Source organism: Cupressus sempervirens, chromosome 5, assembly GCF_028749045.1.
Source record: "Cupressus sempervirens isolate cs-2001-9-10 chromosome 5, ASM2874904v1, whole genome shotgun sequence".
NCBI classification, from domain to species: domain Eukaryota; kingdom Viridiplantae; phylum Streptophyta; class Pinopsida; order Cupressales; family Cupressaceae; genus Cupressus; species Cupressus sempervirens.
Genome location: NC_143122.1, coordinates 123,314,927 through 123,324,787, shown reverse-complemented (window position 1 = coordinate 123,324,787; position 9,861 = coordinate 123,314,927).

The window sequence follows — 9,861 nt, the reverse complement described above, 5'->3', positions numbered from 1 at the left end:
GTAACAAAAGCACCTAAGGGAAAGGTTGAGTTATGGTTTGTAATGAAGCACAAGGATTAGTTAAGACAATGGTAAAATGATGTATTGATAATACACTTGAAGATACAGAAGTTGGCTACACTTAGAAACTCTAGAAGAATAAGTTATAACGAAGTTGTTTGCAAAGCTTGACTAAATTTATTAGCAAAACTCAAGAAAATTAGTTCATGCTAAGCAGATTATCAGTAAGTGCCAAGAAAATGCAAAATCTAGTGTGTGCCAAGTGAAATAGAAGGTGTCAAGCTAGACAACATATAATAGGTGTAGGTGCTAAGCATTAGTAAAACTTAGTTGGTGCCGAGTGAATCCACAATAGGTGTCGAGTAACACAGTGTGTGTTGAGCATTAGAAAGTCAATAGTGTTGAGTTGTTACATTATTTGAAAAGTCAAAGATTCACCAAATTTGAGCTGATAAGTTTGTTATCTTGAATTTTTTGAACCAGATGGAAGCTAAGGATGTTGAACTGGTGGTATAGAATTCTAGGTAAACCATGTTTAGGTAAATACAGGTGGATTCTACATGATGTTTATGGAAGAAACAAGATTAGGAGAAGATACATTGTATCTTACCTAATCCATTCAAACCAAAAATAAGAGCGAGAAAATTAGAGTGGAAAAGTATTCCAAACTCCTATTTAAGGAGTTACAGGTCAAGAAGCAAAGAGTGATGGAAGAAAGTGTGTGGTGTCAAGGGGAAGGAATTGAGAGGGAAGAATAGAGTATAGAAACTCTACTTCAATAGTTGACCACAGAGGTGATTACATTGGCACAATGAGCATGGAGACTCAAGGAGACAAAGCTTGAAAGGAGGACAAGATGTCAAAGCTATAGAGACTAAAAGCTAGGAAAATTTTTGAACTAAATTGAGATCTAAAATCTGCAAGTTATGTTGTGAGTTATATCAGATCAAAAGCCCTTATTGTTACTCTCTAAAAATTGTATCAGTTAGGGAAAAATCCTATGGCCTTAGGTTGGTTTAATAGCCATTTTGTAAATCCTTTAATAGGGTGACATTCCAAGTGAATGTTCTAAAGTCCTTTAACCAGGCCCACTTCTAACATGGTGGTTGAAATCCCTTAACCGAGTCACATTTAACAGTGTGTTTTGTAGCCTTTAATAGGGCAGGCCTTTCATAGGGCATCACTTCAGAAGAGTGAGAAAGGAGTAGCATGTTACTAGTGGTTTTTCCCAAATTGGGTTTCCACATAAATCATTGTGTTAAATGTTGATTTATCAGTAATTTGCTAAGAAAAATGTTTAGCTTGGATGCATGGTTAGGTTAATGGGCTCACTATACTTAGTGAAAATGTTTTATTAGGACATCTGGACCTTGAATAATTGATTCAACACCACCCCCCCCCCCCCACCCCCCACCCCCCCCAACTCTTAATTATTCTAAAGCATTTCTAACACAAGGATGTCATGAAAAAAACCTCTTTACTTTCCTAATATAAAAAAGCTTAACAATTGAAATAAATTCATAACAGTTTTTAAAAAAACCCTTTGAAAGGTAACTCTTTCTTCTAGAAATCCTTAAATAATATTGAGTTGTTTTTTTGTTTTCATAACTAATTCTTGAATTTCTTTTGATATTCTTCTTTTACTCACATATAAAAATCAATTTTTTCTGAAGAAGCCTATTAAGTCACTTTTTACCTTGAAATGGTTTACCTTTCCCACATCTATTCTCATCCTCTTCTCCTTTGTAACCAACTCTTGATAAAGATAATAATTTATCTTTAATTGTTGCTCTAAAACTGGTCTAAAATATATTTTTAAATGTTTTAAATTGCTACACATAAATGAATGAGAAAACTTTAAATTTCTCATGAAGATACTTTTTAATTAATTCACCATGGTTCAACTGGGCATCCTAGGGCTAAAATATTTGCTAGGAGCTATGATATTTAAAATTACACATGGATTTTTAATGATTTTTTAATAGCTCACCAAATCAGGATACTTATTTATAAATTGGCCTTTCCATTCATATTGTTGCATTAAATAAATATTAAAATAATATGTCATATTAACTCATATGCTCATAAAAATAAAATTTGGGAACATTTAAGACAAAAATATTAGGTTTGATGTCCTGATATTTAAAGAATCTACAACTTTATTTTAGATGCATTTTTTGACTGATGGATATGTTTGCAAAATTTGACCATCACATTGAACCTATTAAACCTTCTAAACTAGAGAATTCAAAATTATAAAATTTTCTTAGAATAATTCTCCTTCATTTATCACACTTTTCCTTTACATTCTCATGTGCATTGAACCCATTGAATTAATAAAATCTATTGAACCATTTGAACTAATTGAACCAATTGAATTAGTTTGAGGGGTTCAAAGGTTCAAATAGCTCAAAGGGTTCAATGGCTTGTAAATTCACTTGCCCAACAATTAACACAACTTAAAGGAAAACCATTATAGAGGCACGACATGCAAATAGAGGGGCTCAAATCCAATTTGACTAGAAGGTGATCATATGTATTCTAAATTAGAAGCAATATTTGGGGATACCATAGGTAGGCCAACAAATGGATCTGATTAGGGATGTAGACTTAAAGAACATAGAGAATCTATCATGTCTCTAGTAGAGAAGAACAATGTAAAGCTTCATTTAGTCACAAAGTCAAAGAACAAAATGAGCACAGGGAGATGCTTGCAAAAGGTAATAGGGGAGTAGGGAAAAGAGGCCAAACAAGGACAATGAAACCAAGAAGCCAAAAGTAACACTAGCCCAAACATCACCAAAAAGTTTCTAAATATGTACATGGTCACAAGACCTTACCTAAAAGTTTATGTAAAATTGATCATTCAAATCCATTAAATAGTTGGGAGAAATATATGTCAATGTGAAAAAGTAGTTGATAAGGAGGGCCAATCCCAATTACCATATTGCAACCATTGTAAAGAGAGACCCAACAACAATTTATAGTGGAAACTTTTCAAATAAAATATTAGGCCCAAAAATCCATTTTGTATTATATATTTCTAAATTCAATCGAGAAGTTCCACCATTATACTACATGTTTGGCTTTGAATTTACTTTAAATATATCATAATATCATGCCAAATGTATTGAACAATTGATCAAACCCCAAGTTATATAGCCTCTATAAACATCTAAAAGAACATTCAACTAAAATCTCATTCAAACTTCCTTTTAAAGACAAAGCATCATGGCATTTCCTTACCTTGACCATTGGTTATCTCATTTTTTTAATACTTTCCCATTTAATAAGACCACACCCACAATTAGCTTCATTGCTAAGGACATAATGGAGAGTAGTATAGTAGGTTTTATGGCTAGAAGATACTATTTTTTTAGTGATGAGGACAAGAAGAAGCTAGAACAAGCAATCATATTTAGTATGCACAAGTTCTATATGACACCTAGTGTATTATACAATATCTTACCAAATGAACTTTATCAGTTAGTTGATGCAAGATGGAGAGTTCATGTTAAAATGAATGAAGAAAATATGGAAAGAGCACTACTATAAGTAACACACAATTTGGGTGTTCAAAATATCAAGATAATGATGGAAGCTTATAAGAAATATTTCAAGATTAGAGAGAGAGAGAGAGAGAGAGAGAGAGAGAGAGAGAGAGAGAGAGAGAGAGTATCAAGGATACTAGTAGGTGATACACAACATGTGCATGATGAAATAATAGAGAAGAAGGTCATGCAAACTTAAAAGAAAATAGAAAAAGAAGCCACTAAGCAAAAAAGAAAAGGTGAAGAACATTTTTTTTTGAAGCCAACTACCCTAGCTGAGATAATTGGACAAGTGTTAACTATCATACCCATATAGGTTCATGATATTGAATAAAAATATGTTTGACAAACCAATATAGAGGCAGTTATTGTGGAAGACATATTGTTGTGGTTCCACAATGCACACCCCATTGTTGACTTCACAAATGGGGACCCCCTTTTTCTCTCTTTGCATTGTTTCCTTGTATCTCATGCCTTCTCGATGCAATAGATGATGGCCACTTCTGAGTGACTTTGATAGTCAAGAAGTTCCCCTTGGGCTTCTTGATAGGCTTTTTCATCAATGATTTTATTATCACTTTTTTATTGTAAGTTTCTTTTCTAGCTTAAATATTTTTGTACATGCAGAGTTGCAAACTTTTGTAGGTGTGTAATCCCACACTTCATCATTTCACTCTTTTAGAAGTCCTTTTCAAACTTATGGAGTTGCACAATTGCATACTTTTGTATGGTCACATAGTTGAGTCGATAACATAACAAGTCAATTAGACTTGAAGAGTTGTATAACTACAAACCTCTATAGACTCACAAGATTAATCGAGCATCATTATTGTGGCTAAGATGGACTAAACACTTTTATCTAGTGAATAAGGGAATAAATTGTGAGGCTGATGTCTTTCTATCTTGAGGCATATTAAAGAGGTTTTGAGCCTCACTTTTTATTTATTATACTCTCTTCTCTCTATGTCTTTGGTACTTTGGAGCTTTTTGATTCTTAGGTGTGTGCTTGGCATCATGTTTTTTTTCCAGTAAGTCCATCAGGCTTTTTTCATGTTTTTCTTTCATTTTTGGCATCTCTTGCCTCTAAGATTTTTCCTACAATTTGGTAATCATTGCATCTAATATTTGTATGGCTAGTTTGATATTCTCTATGGGCCTTCATAGTAATCCAAATGTGCAACATTGAAAAAGTTTAATAGCATCATACTTTTCCTCCATTATTATTTTTTTTCCATTTTCTTGCTATATTTAGGACCTCCTCACAATTGTGCACCTGCACAGGTGAGATGACTCCTAATCTCTCCACCTATTCTCCTTTTTTTCTAAGTTAACAACTTTAACACACGTGTAAGTGAATTATTATGCACTTTCATCTAAATTTTTTTAGTTTTTCCTACTGAAGTCTAGGTGGAATTGTGCATTTGCACGGGTGTGCACTATTGCCACTACAAAGTATTTTATGGCATCCCAAAGTCAAAGTAAAATTGGAAAACTCTATATAATTATTGCACTTATGTACCTATGTAGGTGCAAAAATTGCAAATAATGAGCCTTCAAAAGTCTATTTATGTGCACTTACGCAAGTTAGAAAATGCGCTACTACACAACTCAGAGATTGCCTATTTTGTAAGTTTACATCTTGTCACTCAATCTAGTTCAAGTCTTTCCATTAGTTTTTGTGCATGGATTATGGAAAGGGTATTGATGATATTTATTAAGAAAGTAATCAATGGCTTCCACTTTCACAACAACTCTAAAGTGGCCTCACCTTAGCTTGTACCGTATAAGTTCAAGGGTGTACCTCTGAAATTTAATTTTTTTTATGTATATTCAAAGAGTAAAGACACAAAACTTGGAAACATCAGTTAAGACCACTTAGGGATCTGTAACAAACCCAATGAGATTTGTGACATACTAACTTCTATGGTGATGGTTAGACTAGTCAATGAACCTTTACGTCTGATCTCCATCCAGTCATCAAAATTTATAATGACTTTACCACATAACTATGTGTCAAATGAGTGAGTAAAAAAGAGTGTCACTAGTAAGCTTGTATTGTATATAAGGTTAGATGCCATTGAGAAATTATTTAATCTACCAACCATAGACACATATTATGATATATCCTTTGAGAGTTCCCATAGGTGTTATATAGATCATAAGGAGGAGGCATATTCATTAGTACAAGAGGAAGTATCTAATTAAGATTACTCCCCATGATAGGCTCGATTAGGTGGATATGAGAAGAGGGTATATAATTACATATATTGGCTATTGCATTGTGTAATTCAGTAGAATGATGGGTTTTCACACATCTAGTAATTTTGAAACATACATGTTCCACTTCATTGAGAAGATAAGGATGATAAAGACTAGAATTGACTGGGGCACAATCATCAATGTTTGACTAGATGAGAAGTTAATTACACTGATGGATGACCACAAATTCTACATGATATCCTGCATTATATGTCTATTGGTAGCCAAAGTTGACTATCTTAGATTACTAAAGAGGGGAACACTACATGATAAGAGAGAATAGCCATATGGATTCTATCCCTAGCTAGTGCAAAAGAAATTGAAGGATAATAGTACACAATTTTGCATTGTCAATGATGCATTTGTATTCACAATGATTTGGTTTAGAGAGGGATATTATGTGAAAACATTATTAGCAAAAGTAGTTACTAAACTTATGTAGTTGGGAGACTATTACATATAGTTTAAAACATTCACATATATACAAGTATATGGATCACTCTTAAAGCCCAAGAGATTCTTGAGATATCCTCCTATGTGGTTAGTCTTACTAGTAAGCAATAGGTAGTTGAAGACTACATATGTGAGATATAGGAAGAAGCATAGATTGTATTGGTAGTGGTCTATTTCAATTGGACCTTGCTCCATTTTGGAATATAAGATTGTCAAGATATTTGATTTTGAATGGGAATAGTACCCCTTGGAGGATTTTTTTTCAATCTAGCTAGATTTTGATCCAATTGGAACTTATAAGAGTGTAATGGGTTAGAATTTTATCCATGATGTAACATTGGAAGATGATTAGGTCAACTATGCAGATGATTATGAAGTGAGAATCAAAGATTAGTGTCATATGGGTCTTCCACTAATAGAGATAGTCCTAGACATGCAAATGCCTCCTAAATCCTTTAAGAAGGATTCGACAAACTTACCAAATGATCTCTATAACTAGGATAAGATATATGAAAGGGTAATCACCAATGTCAAGGTATTTAAACTAGAGAATGATGACATTCAATTCTCATTCTAGCATGTGAAAGATTTAACAATAAGGTGGATCTCCAAGCCATTCCCTCTAGATCTAGTATCGATTAGATAGTTGTTGGCCACATTTTCATAGCCTGAGAAGGGGAAAGGTATCAAAGTTACCATTCCAACATGGGGACCAGCTACACCCATCAAACTCACATAAGCTTTGGCCATAATGGGAGGTTTTGTTAGCTAATATTGCCCTCCCCCCGAAATGGAAATATTTGAATTTAAATAATATAATTTTCATACATTATAATATTCAAATATGGACACACAAAATATATCTTTAGAACTTTAGGTTATATCGCATTTCCTAAAGTAGTTGTGCACTTTAATATTTATGTGGGCCCACAACTTTCCCTACCATTAGATCTTCCTAGATCTATAGCCATTGCAATCTCATTTTGCCAAGAACTATGATCTTTAGAGAATGCAAGAAAGCAATGAGTTGACACCTAGCATGGTGGGTCTATTCCTCTTTGGTGGGCTATGACAAGTTTTGGACATGCCAGAGGTTATATACATAGCTCATTCTTGTTGGCCAGAGAATTGAATCTACATGCAACTTCAGGGTTTGATCTTCACACTTAGATCAAAGCGGATCTATGATTCTCATTTTTTTGCATTCTAAAGATGTAAAAATTTTAAACAATGTAAAAAAGAGACAATGCACCGCATAGATTTTTTAATGACATCTTTTTTTTGGGCCACAAGGGTAAAGTATATTAGAGTAGTGTGGCAAGATATGACAGGTTCTGATTGGCTAAAGTTTATGTTGATGTTGAGGTGGATCTTGAGTGTTTAGTGTTCCTAAAGATATTAAGGCAGGTGCAACAATAACTAAGGTCTTTTATGATTGTTGATCATTTGGAGATCAATGATCGTCTCTTTCTCACATTATGGATTTGCTCAATCTTTAGAGAATACAAGAAAGTGACATTAGGACACATATCTAGGTGGCCCACAATTTGTAAGGAGTTAGCTACAAATAGTTAGAAAGGTGTTGTCAGTGATGATTAAATATTTTTCAGCCACAATGAGTATAAGGAGAAAGAAAGTGGAAAGGGTCATATGATATGGTGATCAAACTTGCAAAGACCTTGTAGGGTGGAAAATAGAATAGAACTATTGGGCCATGTAGCGTATTCTATGAGTTTCTTCATTGACTCATTGATCCTCAGGGTTTTGACGTGTCGAAAGGGTTGTGAATGGGCAAATTTATGGTGAAATTCAATCTTTGGATCAATGGAAACTACTCTATGATTCCCCCTATGCACACTTATGGCTAAAACTTTCAAGTGGTCATTTGGGTTTCCCTTTTTTTGTGTGCATTGATGGTCATTGTTTATGTCTTCTCAAGGTTTCATTTTGATGATTTCGTGCATCTGAATTTGTACCGAATGTGATCTATCACCCATATTTCATCCAATCATCCTCTGATAGTCTTGAATGCATGAATGAAATTGTGAAGCAATCGAGAGTTGTGCTTGAACTATAAAAGCAAGTGTTGTTGTCTTCTCAAGGGCTCTCTCTTTTCTAATTTTTAGAGCTCTTCCATAATTTTGCCTATGCTCAATAGAGATCTTCTCTGCTATATCCATTCTCTATCAACCACGTGCATATAGAATCATATGGCCTCACTTGTTGAATGTATTTTGACAATTGAAATATCATATGATCATGTTCATACTTGGTGACTGATTAGATCAAGTGAATCCATTATATTCCTTCTCTAATTGTGTTATCTTTTGGTTTATCTAGGATATTGAGATTGAAAAGGTGTAGATAATGGTATATTTTGAGAAATCTATTAAGTTTTAGTGCATTCATTGGAAAAGAAGTAGACCCATATACTATTTGGTGCATCACCCTCTAGATTAGATTAGGTAGTTTTACTTGTATGCATTCCTTCTTCCTTTTCCTCTCAAGAATCAGTTAGGTGCATCTTGATAGTAAAGGAATATGGCCTTCTCTGGAGACTCAACCTCATAGTTTAAGTGCCATAGCTTGGAGGTTTTTTCCATCTTACAAAAGGTTTCCTGAGACACATTCCCTCGGGCAAGGGTGCAAGCTTTTATGTCAATAGGTTTTGTTAGGAGTGTTGGGTGGAGAAAAATAAAGGCAAGAAGAGGAAATGTCCTACAACAAAAATTCCTTCCACTCAAGAACAAGTCACTCCAAAGAAGTTTGTATCAAAGAGGCAAAAGATGGTGTTGGTAATGATGAGCCCTAAACTTGTTAAGGGAAGGGAATATAGAAGGAAGAAGAGAAGTGTCAATCCATCATCCATGGTTGAATCTATTCTTAAGGATGAAGAGGAGGAGGATCATGAAGATAATGTGTCATTAATCAGGAGGACTTGAGCTAGTGTTTCTAAGGAGGAGGAGAGAAGCAGAAAGATCCAAACCCAAACTCCTCTGACAATACAAGAACAACCTATCTATATTGAGGATTCTATAGACTAGCACTAAGGAGTAATACTCAAAGTTCTAGGGTTTGATATTTTTAGGTTGGAAAATTTTGACTTCATGTCTAAGATTTAGGTGGAGGTAGAGGGAGACCACCCTATGCTGACCCCATTAGTGGAAATAGTAGCCTATGGAGGAGACTAAGGGTAATGAGTCCCAAAAAATTATATCTATTATAGAAACCTAGAGCCTCCTCCTAAAAAACAAGAAGAAATACCTCCACCACCTCTAGGGAAACTAGATACTCCATTGCCTCCTCCTCTAGAGAAGGAAGAGATAGATTTTCCTCCATCTCCCAAAAATGAATAGGAGTAGACTATGGGAAAGGGAGAAGTTAGCACTAATAATATAACATAGATTCTATTAGATACTCAAGTGTCGTGCAAGAGGGTGGGGGCCCTAGCTCGGTTGGCTAAATCTTCCCTATTGCAGGGGGTTGGTCACGGGTTCTAGTCTCCTCCGTCCTTGTGGTACTGATGGGCGCGTCACGCCAACGCTACCAGTCTAATAAACAATTTAATTTAAATATTAGAAGTCCTAGAAGTCTTGGC